Genomic DNA, 11,597 nt, shown 5'->3' on the forward strand with positions numbered 1-11,597 from the left:
TATATATACACATTTTTTAATTGACTTAGAGAGGAAGGGAGAGGGAGAGAGAGAGATCATGATGAGAGAGAATTGTTGATTGGCTGTCTCCTGCACACCCCTACCAGACATTAAGCCTGCAACCCGGGAATCGAACCGTAACCTCCTGGTTCATAGGTTAATGCTCAACCACTGAGCCACACTGGTTGGGCTAGAATATGTCCTTTTTTTTAAACTAAGTTTAGTGGCCTCTGTTCTGAAGGACCCAGCAGATAAAAACGAAGGCCTGAAGAAGTATGGATTTTATGCCCTTAATTATCATATGTTTATATGGCACTTATATGTCAGGCTTTGCTCCAAGCACTTTACAAAAACTCACTTGATCCTGGCAACAAGCCTGTGAAAGGGCTATCATGGCCCCCATTTTACAGATCAGAAGAGAGGTTCGCTAGTAGCCCACGATGGCACAGCTAAAAAGTAGCAAAACATGGCTTTGCACCCAGGCAGGCTGGCATCAGAGCTCCTGCTCGTTGACACTGTGCTCAGCTACTTCGTTATGTGATCGTGAGAAACCAGGTTTGTCTAAACGTGGACTGTCCGCTCCATAGCAGAGGTACCCCCTGACCACCTGGGACCAGCCACTGGGCAGAGCAAAGCTGAACGTCCTTGGGCTTTAGGGGCAGCCACCAGACTTCCCACCACTTTCCCATCCTGGACCCTCACTGGGTCGTTGTTCCCTTCTCGAGTGCTTTCTGATTGCTCAGTGTTAGGAAGCAGGCAGAGAGGCCACTCAGCCTAGAGCTGGAGACAGAGTTGGTCATTTGAGCCACTCTGTCTGTCTCCAAGAGATATTAACAGAAAACAAATATCAGCGTGTGATTTCCTGAAGTTCTGTATTTCAGGAGCCAGGGCTGGTTTCCTGGCGACAGTGTAATTCCCATAAGTCAGGGCTCTGGGAGGAGAGAACGCTGGACCAGACCTCGGGAGAGCTGGTTCAAGCGTGGGCTTTGCTACTGAACTGCTGTGTGATGTAGGGCAAGTTACTTCCCTTCTCTGGGTCTCAGTTTTCTCACCTAAAATAACAGGAGGGTAGATCAGATCCAAGGTTCTTGGTCTGTGGATCCCTAGGGAATCCAGGGATGGGCTTCAAATGTTCTAGGAATCTCCCCAAATTGTATGTGGTGTTTTAGAAATGTAGTTAAAGGGAGAACATAGATTCATCTGGTTTTCAAAGGGATCCACTATTCCTGTGTAATTTCCACACTCACCTGCCAATTTCCACTCCTCTTTTTTCTAGTTCTAAAATTCTAAGATTCTATATCTTAATCTAAGTCTTTGTACTGCACCTCTGCCTGGAGCCTTCACTTACAGAGAATGACAAAGGAGAGCCAGGACATTCATCAAAGCAAGGACCAGTACGTGAATCTCCTGATGTGATCTAGTCTTTTTCATTCATGTATACATTCAATCGTGCATTCACTCATTGTAATAATTATATGACATTCAAATAACTTTTGACCAGTAATTCCACAAATGCCCAGAGTCTCAACAATTCCCCAGGGTCCAACACAATACCTAGCACACAGTAGGCATTCTCTATGTATTTGGTGACTAAAACAGTGAACTGGGAAGCTGACTAGGTGCTGGGAGTGGGACTACTGAGAGAGGAGGCTAAACCTCATATCAGGAGACCCGAGTTTTTGCCTCAGCGTGGCTCCACACACAGCCTCTTCCCCTTTGGACGCTCCTCTTTTATCTGTGAAGTGAGGGAACTAGACTAGCCAAGCTCCCAGGCACCTTCCGGACTTAATATACCAAGATGTCAAGACTATTCCAGGTCACGCAGTGGGTTCTGGGAAAGAGCAGTGCCTGGGGGTTCCCTGTCTCAGGGAGTTCTCTTGAGAAGTATATTATTAGTTTTCTATTGTTGTGCAACAAAATAGCCTAAATATTAGCAATTTACAACAATAAGTGTTTCTTACTTCACACAGTTCCTGAGGGTTGGGATCTGGGTAGTTCTGCTCAGGCTGGCAGTCATCTGAAGGTTCGACAGGGGCTGGAAGTTCTGCTTCCAAGCTACTCACATGGCTGTTGACTGGAGGCCTCCGTTCCTTGGGTTTCTTCCCAGTGATGTTCATGCCACGGCAGCTGGCTTCCCCCCGAGCAAGTAGCCTGAGAGAGAGAGTCACCAAGATGAAAGCTGCAACATCTTTTTATCACCTAAGCTAGGAAGTAACATACTGTCCCTTAAGTTGTATTTTACTGGTTGCACAGATCAATCCTGGTATAATGTATGCAGGAACTACACAGGGCATGAATGTTGGGGGGTGGGGAGCATTGAGGACCATCTGGGAGGCTGGTTACCACACCCAGGCCAAATCCCACAAGGCCCCCATTTAGACAAGGCCACTGTGCATAACTTTTCGGAGGGTGGGTATCAATGGGACGAGTTTGGGCATAAGCCAGCCAGTATCATCAGTGGAATGTCCTACCCACACCTTTCCAAAGCAAGCCCAGGAATTCTGCAAGGCTCCTCACTGAAACCCCCCCGTCCAGCGCAGCCCTGCAAGGGTGAGGTCAGAGCGGTGCAGGAGGCTCACAGGATCACCCCAAACAACCCAGAAAAACCTCAATTAACCAGAGCAAAGTGAGCCAAGACCATCACTTCATCATATTTTTTTATTCAACTTCCCCACATTGATAAAGAAGCCTGAATACCATGGTGGATGATAAAGAGACAAATGGCAGGCAAGTATGTTGCTATGAAAGATGTAAAGAATCCATTGATGGTTCTGTATCTACAAGCTTGTATACTCTCTATGTCTAAAATATCGCAAGATCCTGCAAGATCCAGAAAGATCAATGAATGATCTGTTATCTTACTTTGCTCGCTAAGGCAGAAAAGTGAAGTAAAACATTTCAGGAAGTTTTAAAAAAAAATCAACATTTTAACAATACAGGCATTTTGCTGAATATTCATCTAATGAGGAAATGAAATTAACCAGACCATTTCACTTCCTCTTTAAATGGGGTTGAATTTCTTGTGGCAGCGACTCAGACTCCATTCTCCATTTCCCCGACATATCCAGCACTTCCACCCTGCCCTTCATTCCTCCTCAGCCTGGAATTCTTGGTGAACCCAAACGTGGGTTCTAGCTTCTGTTCCTTCTCTTACATTCAAGGCATTTGGCCTCTCTGAGCTCCTTTCTCCCCACTTAGAAAAGGAGATTAAAGGCCCTAGAGCAGTGGTTCTCAACCTTCCTAATGCTGCGATCCTTTAATATAGTTCCTCATGTTGTGGTGACCCCCAACCATAAAATTATTTTCGTTGCTACTTCATAACTGTAATTTTGCTACTGTTATGAACCGTAATGTAAATATCTGATATGCAGGATGTATTTTCATTGTTACAAATTGAACATAATTAAAGCATAGTGATTAATCACAAAAACAATATGTAATTATATATGTGTTTTCCGATGGTCTTAGGCGACCCCTGTGAAAGGGTCGTTCAACCCCCAAAGGGGTCGCGACCCACAGGTTGAGAACCGCTGATCTAGAGGAACTAAGGAATTTTGCTAAGGTTACACAACTGTGTTTTCTGATGGTCTTAGGCAACCCCTGTGAAAGGGTCATTTGACCCCCAAAGGGGTCGTGACCCACAGGTTGAGAACCGCTGCCCTAGAGGGCCCTAGCCAGTTTGGCTCAGGGGATAGGGCATCAGTCTGGGGACTAAAAGGTCCCAGTTTCAATTCCAGCCAAGGGCACATGCCTGGGTTGCGGGCTCGGTCCCCAGTAGGGGGCGTGGAGGAACCAGCCGATCAATGATTCTCTCTCATCACTGATGTTTCTATCCCTCTCTCCCTCTCCCTTCCTCTCTGAAATCAATAAAAAATATTTTTAAAAATAATAAATAAATAAAAGGAGATTAAAGTACGTGATGCTTTGGGTCCCTTTCACCCTAACATTCTAGGGCCCTTACATTGCCCATTCTCTCTGTCGTCACTTTCTGAAATCCAACTGTTGGTTTTTTTTTCAGGATGCAAGTAAAACACTATCACCACCAGGGAGCCTCTCTTATCTCTGTGGACAGAATTTCTCCCTTCTTTATGATCCTGCAATTAATAGGTTGTTATATGTATTATGCAACAAGATACTAAGCTCATTGAGGACAGGGGCCTGGTCCTTCTCCTCCTTATATCCCTTAGCACTGCACCTAGCACACAGTAGGTGCTCATCCTGTGGTTTGAAAGAAGTCCAAAAAGTGTTGTGATTTTGCTGCACACTGCTGTAGTGGCTGCCCTCAGCCAGCAGGGGGAGCACTTTGCTCCTTCAAAGAAAAAGCCAATTCTGAACCTGTGAGGAGCTGATGGATGGATTTACCTCTGAGGATGAGAAAGGCCCCTGGGCCTAGGATGAAGGCCGGGATGAGAGAGAGATTGTTCTTTCTGACTAAGAAACCACCATTTATTTTGCAACTTGGTAAACAGAGTAACATCTCAAGAACAGAGAGCAACCTTCATGATAAATTCAGAGCACTTCCTATCTCTAAGGCCTTCATGGAGTTACAATGCGGATACATTCTTGATTAAACACTGTGTAACTTGGGGCATTAAGTCTGTGATAAATTGGGAGATAGAGGCCTGCAACCTCATTATTTTTAAGGATATTTAATTACAAAATTCTGTAACAAAATTACAGCCTTATTAAAACGGTTTTTCACCAAAGAAGGGGGTCTCAAAGGTTGAGATAATGCCAACAGGATAGGTACTGTGCCTTTTGGGTTTTCTAGGAGCTCCCCTGTGCCACTGAACTTGGTTCAGATAGAGGAAAGAGGCTATAAATAGTTCCCTTCAGAACACAGCCCCTTGGGGAAGGTGGCCTCTCTCTTTACCTGCCCCCACAGATCCTGGAGTGCCAGTCAGCTAGGATTCTAGTAGGGAGAGCTGTTTGGTGGATAAACCAGCTTCTCTTCAAAAGAACAAACATCTTCATGTAATGGGTGGCTCGTTAGTCACTCACACCTTAGTATGAATTACACCATGGGGGGGATTGTTTACCCTGAGAATGGTCAATTTAATTGTATATTAAAATAAGTCATAATTTTGGAGCACAGAATACTCTGCAGGAGGGAGACCAGAGTGATGAGCCTCTGCAGGGGGGCTTTGGGCAGCCAGAGAGTGGTGTGGTGGACATGGAACAGAGGGGCACCGAGAGGTGAGTAACAATGCCGAGACCACACTGATAGCCACAGCCCCTAGACTGTTCATAGAGCCAGCTCCTCCTCACCAGTCAATGCATCAGACCACAGGCCCTAATTGTTCACTCAGAAAATATGGCTCCTGGCTTTTCTGGGAGTTAACAGCTTCTTCGCCATCTAGAAGCAGAAACGTGGCAATCCTGGTGGTATGACCTTGGGGTACTTGTTTCAACTCTCAGAAATTGAGCCCTGATCTCCTCAACAGGCAAACAGGGAGAGGCATCTTACTCCCCTCCTAGGAGACCCACTGGTGAGGACATTACTCTGCCTAGTGCACAGTGAGCCCTCCGCTATTGCTGCTGCTGCTGCTGTTGCTGCTGCTGCTGTTGCTTTACTATTGTTGCTGTTATTGTCAGTCTCTGGCACATGAGAGGCCCTCGATAAACCCCGGCTGGTATAATTACAGAGTCATTCTGTGTCCTGCATCCAGGGTCGGCCTGTGACACAAGGTCTGCTGCTCATTACTTACATCCACGTTAGCATCTCACCCCTGAGCTGCCTAATTAGGAGCTAGAGAACGGTGTCGAAATAAACCAAGAAATCTGACAACCCCAGCTGTGTTTCTCTTACCCCCCGTCACTGTGCAGACCAGGCAGTGCTCCTTAGGAGGTGAGTGCTACTTCTAGGAATTAGATACTCTGGAGCCCTGGTAGAGATGGTGTGTAAGTGCCAGGTGCCTTGTGGCAAAGCTCCGTCACGTTCCAGCAATGTCACTTTAGGCATATCACTTAACCTCCTTTCTATTCCTTCTCATCTGCAAAACAGAGACCATGTCAGTGAGGACCTGATGTCGAGGAGGAATTCAATCAACATTAGCTTCCTTTCCGCCGGCCCCTTCCCCTGTCCCCCACCCTCCAGGAAAGGCCTAGAACATCAGAGCTGCAGGGAATCTGAAAGGCCAGCCAGCTCTGCCTTGTTTCCGGGAGAAGAAAGGACATACAGTGGGACAGAGGTAAGCCCAGATGAGAGGTCAGGTGGCCCCCTCCAAGTCTACGCTCACCCCCCAGTGCTGCTCTGCCCCCCGATCACCATGGTGGGGCTGCTGGCGCAGAGCTCAATTTTCCTGGTCTGTTTAATTGGGGCTGTGGCTCTCCTCATTCTCTGACATTACATCAGTGGAGCTCTAATGACCATTAGCCACTGTGGTTTCTCCCTTCCGAGGCTGCTCATGTCTTTGGCTATAAACTCATTTGTAAGCATTTGTACTCTGCTCGTATTCGCAGCCCATCTTAGGAACTGTGCCTGGGTCTGGGCTTCTCCTTACAAGCACAGGACTCTATTCAAATTCACAGGCCCACGTCTGTTTCCTGGAGCACATCCAAGTGTGGGTGAGTGAGAACAGGCAGTTTATAATCCCGAGATGCTAATCTACCTTTCCAGGTCCTGAATGTGGTGGCGGAAGTAATAAAGATGGAGAACAGAATAGGTTCCAGGCCTGAATGAACAATTAAGCCTCTTTTTAAATGACCAAGAGCAATATGTATTAGGTACAAACTAATTACACGAATTAACAACAGCCACTACCAAAAAACCCCAGACACTTCAACTATATCAAATACGGAGGACAAGAAATAGAAAGCATCTTATTTTTCATGCATCCTGTTATTTTAATGCCTATCTGTCCAATTAACCCAAGTCCTAGCTCTGGCCTCAGTTTACCCCTGGTCCAGGATGTATAGGGGAGTGGTCCAAAGAGGAAGGAGGCAAAGGTGGATAAAAAGACCTCTGAGTTTAATGCATAACATACTAGTCCAAGGGCCTCTTCTCCCCTGCCACTCCAATCATTCATCCAGTAAATATCTACATAGTAACTCTTTTTAAAAATATATATATATTATTGATTTGTTTCAGAGAGGAAGGGAGAGGGATAGAGAGTTAGAAACATCGATGAGAGAGAAACATCGATCAGCTGCCTCCTGCACACCCCCTACTGGGGATGTGCCCGCAACCAAGGTACATGCCCTTGACCAGAATCAAACCTGGGACCCTTCAGTCCGCAGGCTGACGCTCTATCCACTGAGCCAAACCAGTTAGGGCTACATGGTAACTCTTCACAAGCATTGTACTAGGTACTGGGGAGGTAGCAGTCCCTGCCCCCACAGCGCTGACATGCCCAGTGGGGAATATAGATACCAAGCAAGCACACAACAGATAAATAAGCTCATCGCAGAGAGTGGCAAGCCCTGAGAAGGCAACGCAGTGAGTTAATGGGACAGTGAAGAGCTGGGCTTGCATGGGAGCACCTTGGATGGATGGCTGGCATCGACAGCATCTTTGAGGAGGTGACCTCTGTGAGCTGAGACCCGTATCATGAGCAGCCAGTGATGAGCTGCGGGATGAGATGGGAGAGGTAGGCAGTGGCCCAATGGTATAAGGCATGGGGAGGCAGGGTGAGGAGTGGTGAAGTAGAAACAGCTCCTGGGGTCAGACAAACCTGGACTTTAAACTCAGCTTTGAGACTTAACAGCAGTGTGACCTTGAGCAGGCTACTTCACCTCTGAGCCTCCTCTTTGAAATGGGGATGATGATAACAGGACCAATCTCACATGGTTAATGTGAGGAATAAATGAGAGAAGCCATTCAAAGCACTTAGTGGAGCACTAGCGTACGGTCAATAAGTTATAGCTTCTATTGTGAACTTCATATCATGGACTCCCAAGGCCAGTGCGCACAGGCCCTGGGCCCAGTTTCAGCCACCACCACGGAGGAAGCCACCAGGTGGCAGTCTTTCCAGCTTTTCTAGTGGCATCAGTGCCTGGTCATGATTGTTTCGTCCTTGTTTTTTTCATCCAATAGGAGAATACAAAGACCCGATCCTCTGAAGACTGGTTGGGTACGGGGTTACTGGAAACATACAGGAATAGTTTCTGATTTCAGCAACAACATGTCATGGAGAGAACACCAGGCTAAGAGTCAGACCTGGATTCTAGTCACCACTTTGCCATAGAGCTTGGCAATGCACTTGGTTCATCTGGGCCCCAATTTCCCCATCTACCTACCCCATGGTATCATCGTGAGGCCCAATGGAGGTCCTGTGTATGGCATGGCTAGAGGCTGTCTAGAGTGTGCGTGAGTGACTTGCTTTCTGTTCACTTAACCTCGGCTTTTTCATCTATAAAATGGACATAATAACAGAATCATCGGCTTGTGGGGATGACTGAAGTAATTAAAACAAGTGAACAGCATGCAGCACATGTAATTGCTGCCTAGGTGTGTGCTGTTACCATTTGTAAACATCGTTCAGGTGGGTCAGCTTGTGAACACAGGCCTTGGTGGCTTTAGTTGGGTGACTGCTGGGGAACTGAAGAGAAAAGAGAACGGTTGACAGAGGATGACTCCTCGGGAATCATGATTAAGCAGAGAAAGGAGAGAGTCCCACATAGAGATGGAGATGATGGAGATGGAGAGGGAGAGGGGATGGGGATGGTCACAGTAACCAAGTCAGGGAGCCATCTCCTGCCCCTGCCCCTGCCCCTGCCCCTGTTCCCAGGCGGAGAGTATAGGATGCAAGGGGGGTGGGCATCACCTGCTGGCCCTATGGCCCCAGCCTGTTCCTATTCCTCCCTCTTTCTGAGGAGTTGGGCATCGATTCCCTGCTGTACTGTACGCTCCTTGGAGGCAGAAAAGCTCTTATTCGTCGTTGTTCCCCCACTGGCCTAACACAGAGCCCGCACCTAACAAGCCCTGGATAAATGCTGGCTGGTGACCCATCTATCCTTGGCCATGCTGAGAACTGATCGCATCCCCGACGCCCCTGGGCTGTGCGCTGAGCCAGAACTCTGCCAGCCCCACTCTGCCCGTGACCTGCGGAGGCTGGCGCCCGTGCTAATGTCCTTATCTGTAAATGTGTGCGGAGCATGTCAAAGTCACAGGCAGGAAGAACGGCACAGCACCGGCTGGATTTCCTGGGCTTCCCACCTGCCCTGGACCTGTCCCTCCTGCCTTGAAGGCTCTTAGGAGGGAGCACATGGCAATGAGTGCCGTGCAAGGGAAGGGAACAAGTGTGGGGAAGAATTGCAGTCACAGGGAGGGCGGCAGGCACAATGGAATAGGCCCAGCGTGGGAAAAAGGGCACCCGCGTCCCTAATCCTGTTTTGCCACCTGTGAGTCTTGTTGTCAGGGAGGGAGCACTCCATCTTGGGCCTGTTTCCTCAACTCCACTACAGCGAAAATGTAAATACCCACTTCTGTGTTACCAAGGACATCGCGCCTGACCCACAAAAAGTGCTTAACTGCTGTTGAATGACTGGACGAGATAGTGCATGAGACAATGCTCTGTAAATTCGAAAGCACTCCTGGTAAAACTTTTTCTACCCAGATACTCTAAAAGCCACAGAAAGGGTCATCACACACGCCCATCTTTTCAAAGCTCACGCTTTGTCTAAAACACGCATGCACGATTTTGCATTCGACTCCATGAAGTATCCAGAATTATTGAAATGAAACGTGCATTTTCCATTTCTTATCTGTGAAATTACCTGCCACTCCTCCTCTTGCCCCCATCCCTAGCACATCTAGTAAAAATGGGTACTCCAGGAAGATGTGGCACTTTTATCTGGGGTAATTCATGGACCTGGAGTCTTTCCTAACACCCTGTTTAAGGAACATGGTGAAAGAGAGCTCCACAGGTTCAGTTCTTTGTATTTAACATTTGGGTGGGCCAGCTCTTTGGCCTTTAGGTCCCACTGACCCCTGAGGGTCCAGAATGAGCTCCTTGCCTCCACACTGCAGGCACGGCAGCCCCAGCCGGCAGGCAGCAATGGAACAGATCAGGCAACAGCCTGCGGGGCTCTCCACTCAGAACTCTGTTCTTGCTGCCTGACCCTGACCCCCTGTGTCCCTGGGGCCTGCCCTCCCCTCCCTGTCCCATGCCCTGGCCCTGCCTTGGAGCCCTTGCCTGCCTCCCAAGGCATCTAACCCCTCCTCCCTGCTGCCTGCGCCCCAGCTCCACGCTCACAGCCATCACATGGACCTCTCGCTGAAAAGCGAATTGTGCTCCAGCTCTTAAAGACCTCCAGGGGAGCAGTTTCTACAACCTCTGCAGGAATCTCGTTCTAACATCTCACAACTCGCACAGAGAAGAAAGCCTTCTTTTCATGAAATCTCAATTCCTTTCTGTTGCTGTGAGCATGGAGCTGCTTTTATCCTCGACTAGTTTGAGCTACACTTAAACAACCATAATTCCTCGTGATTTTCTCCCTACTTACCCGAGCGTGGAATGTTGGCTCTGCGCTGGTCAGCCCTCATTTACTGTGTGCACAGCCGTGGGGCAGGGCTGGGTCCTGCCTCAGAGGCCCGAGCAGAGAGACACTGAAGCCGATGGACCCTTCCAGCAGAGGTGGGGCTGAGCCAAGGGTGACCCCGCAGTTCTTTGGGTGCCTGGAAGAAATGAATCAATTGACAGTGGCTGAGGGCCTCCTGTGAGCCAGACCCTAACGGTGTTTATGGGAAATATAAGACCAGGCCTTTATCCTCAAGAATATCCTATGAAAGAAGCAATTATTCGACTCTGTGGGCAGTGGGCAATGCCCAAGATACTTGAATTTATGTCCCAGCTCTGCCTTTTATTAGCTGTGCCTCGTTAGACAAGCCCCTTCACCTTCCTGAGCCTGCACTTAGGATCTTTTTTATTCTGTTGAATGCTACACAAATGAAAGGAATACCATAGAGCTGGGTGAGGAGAAGATGAAGGCAGAGGCACCTACAGATCTGCCATCGTAGGAATACAACTTCCAGGGGCTAGAGGTCTGGGAGTAAAGAGAAAGCGATGAAAGTGAGCGACATTTCAAAGGAAGGACAGGCAGGCGGAGGTGACAGGCTGGAAACCGAGATTGGAGGACAGAGAAGAATGGCAATGGTTATCGTCTGTGGAGCACTCACTACGTACCGGGTGCTCTGCTGAGTGCTTTGCATATATCATCTCACGTGCTTCTTAGAAAAGCCCCGAAATTAGTTTTATCATCCTCATTTTACCCTTGCATCTGGCAGGTTATAACAATACCTCCGGACCCTGAAGCTGAACCTGTGAGAAATCCCTTCTATCTTTAATGGAATTTGGTGTCAAGATGAGGGTGGAGTTTAGGACAAATCAGGGAAGAACCAAGAGGTGCAGAGTTAGGTGGTGGGGGAAGGGAGGGCTCAACAATCCCTGATCAATGAAATCCCTGGCCATTTTCAAACATGGGTCCCTTTTCCCAGGGGCCATAAATTCTTGCCCATCTGTTCTCATTAGCCCTCCACTTCTACCCTACTTACTCTCTGGATAGTCTATCTTCTCATTCCTCCTTCTCTCTTTTCCCTATGTCTGTCTGCCTACCTGTTTATCTGTCTGCCCCCCCCCCCCCCCCCCCCCCGCCCA

At 48.2% G+C, this 11,597-nt stretch overlaps 1 long non-coding RNA gene across 1 annotated transcript in view; it reads right to left on the reverse strand.

Annotated features, from left to right (window-relative positions):
• Positions 1 to 1,984: 1,984 nt before the first annotated feature.
• Positions 1,985 to 11,597, reverse strand: part of LOC106724619 — a 12,916-nt gene continuing 3,303 nt past the window's right edge. Inside the window, exons 2-3 of the long non-coding RNA XR_001360470.1 lie at positions 10,447 to 10,618; positions 1,985 to 2,151 (exon numbers count right to left, since the gene is read on the reverse strand). This is a non-coding gene — a long non-coding RNA (uncharacterized LOC106724619). The remainder of the gene's footprint in view (positions 2,152 to 10,446; positions 10,619 to 11,597) is intronic.

The sequence above is a fragment of the Myotis brandtii genome, unplaced genomic scaffold (assembly GCF_000412655.1).
Source record: "Myotis brandtii unplaced genomic scaffold, ASM41265v1 scaffold902, whole genome shotgun sequence".
Taxonomy (NCBI): domain Eukaryota; kingdom Metazoa; phylum Chordata; class Mammalia; order Chiroptera; family Vespertilionidae; genus Myotis; species Myotis brandtii.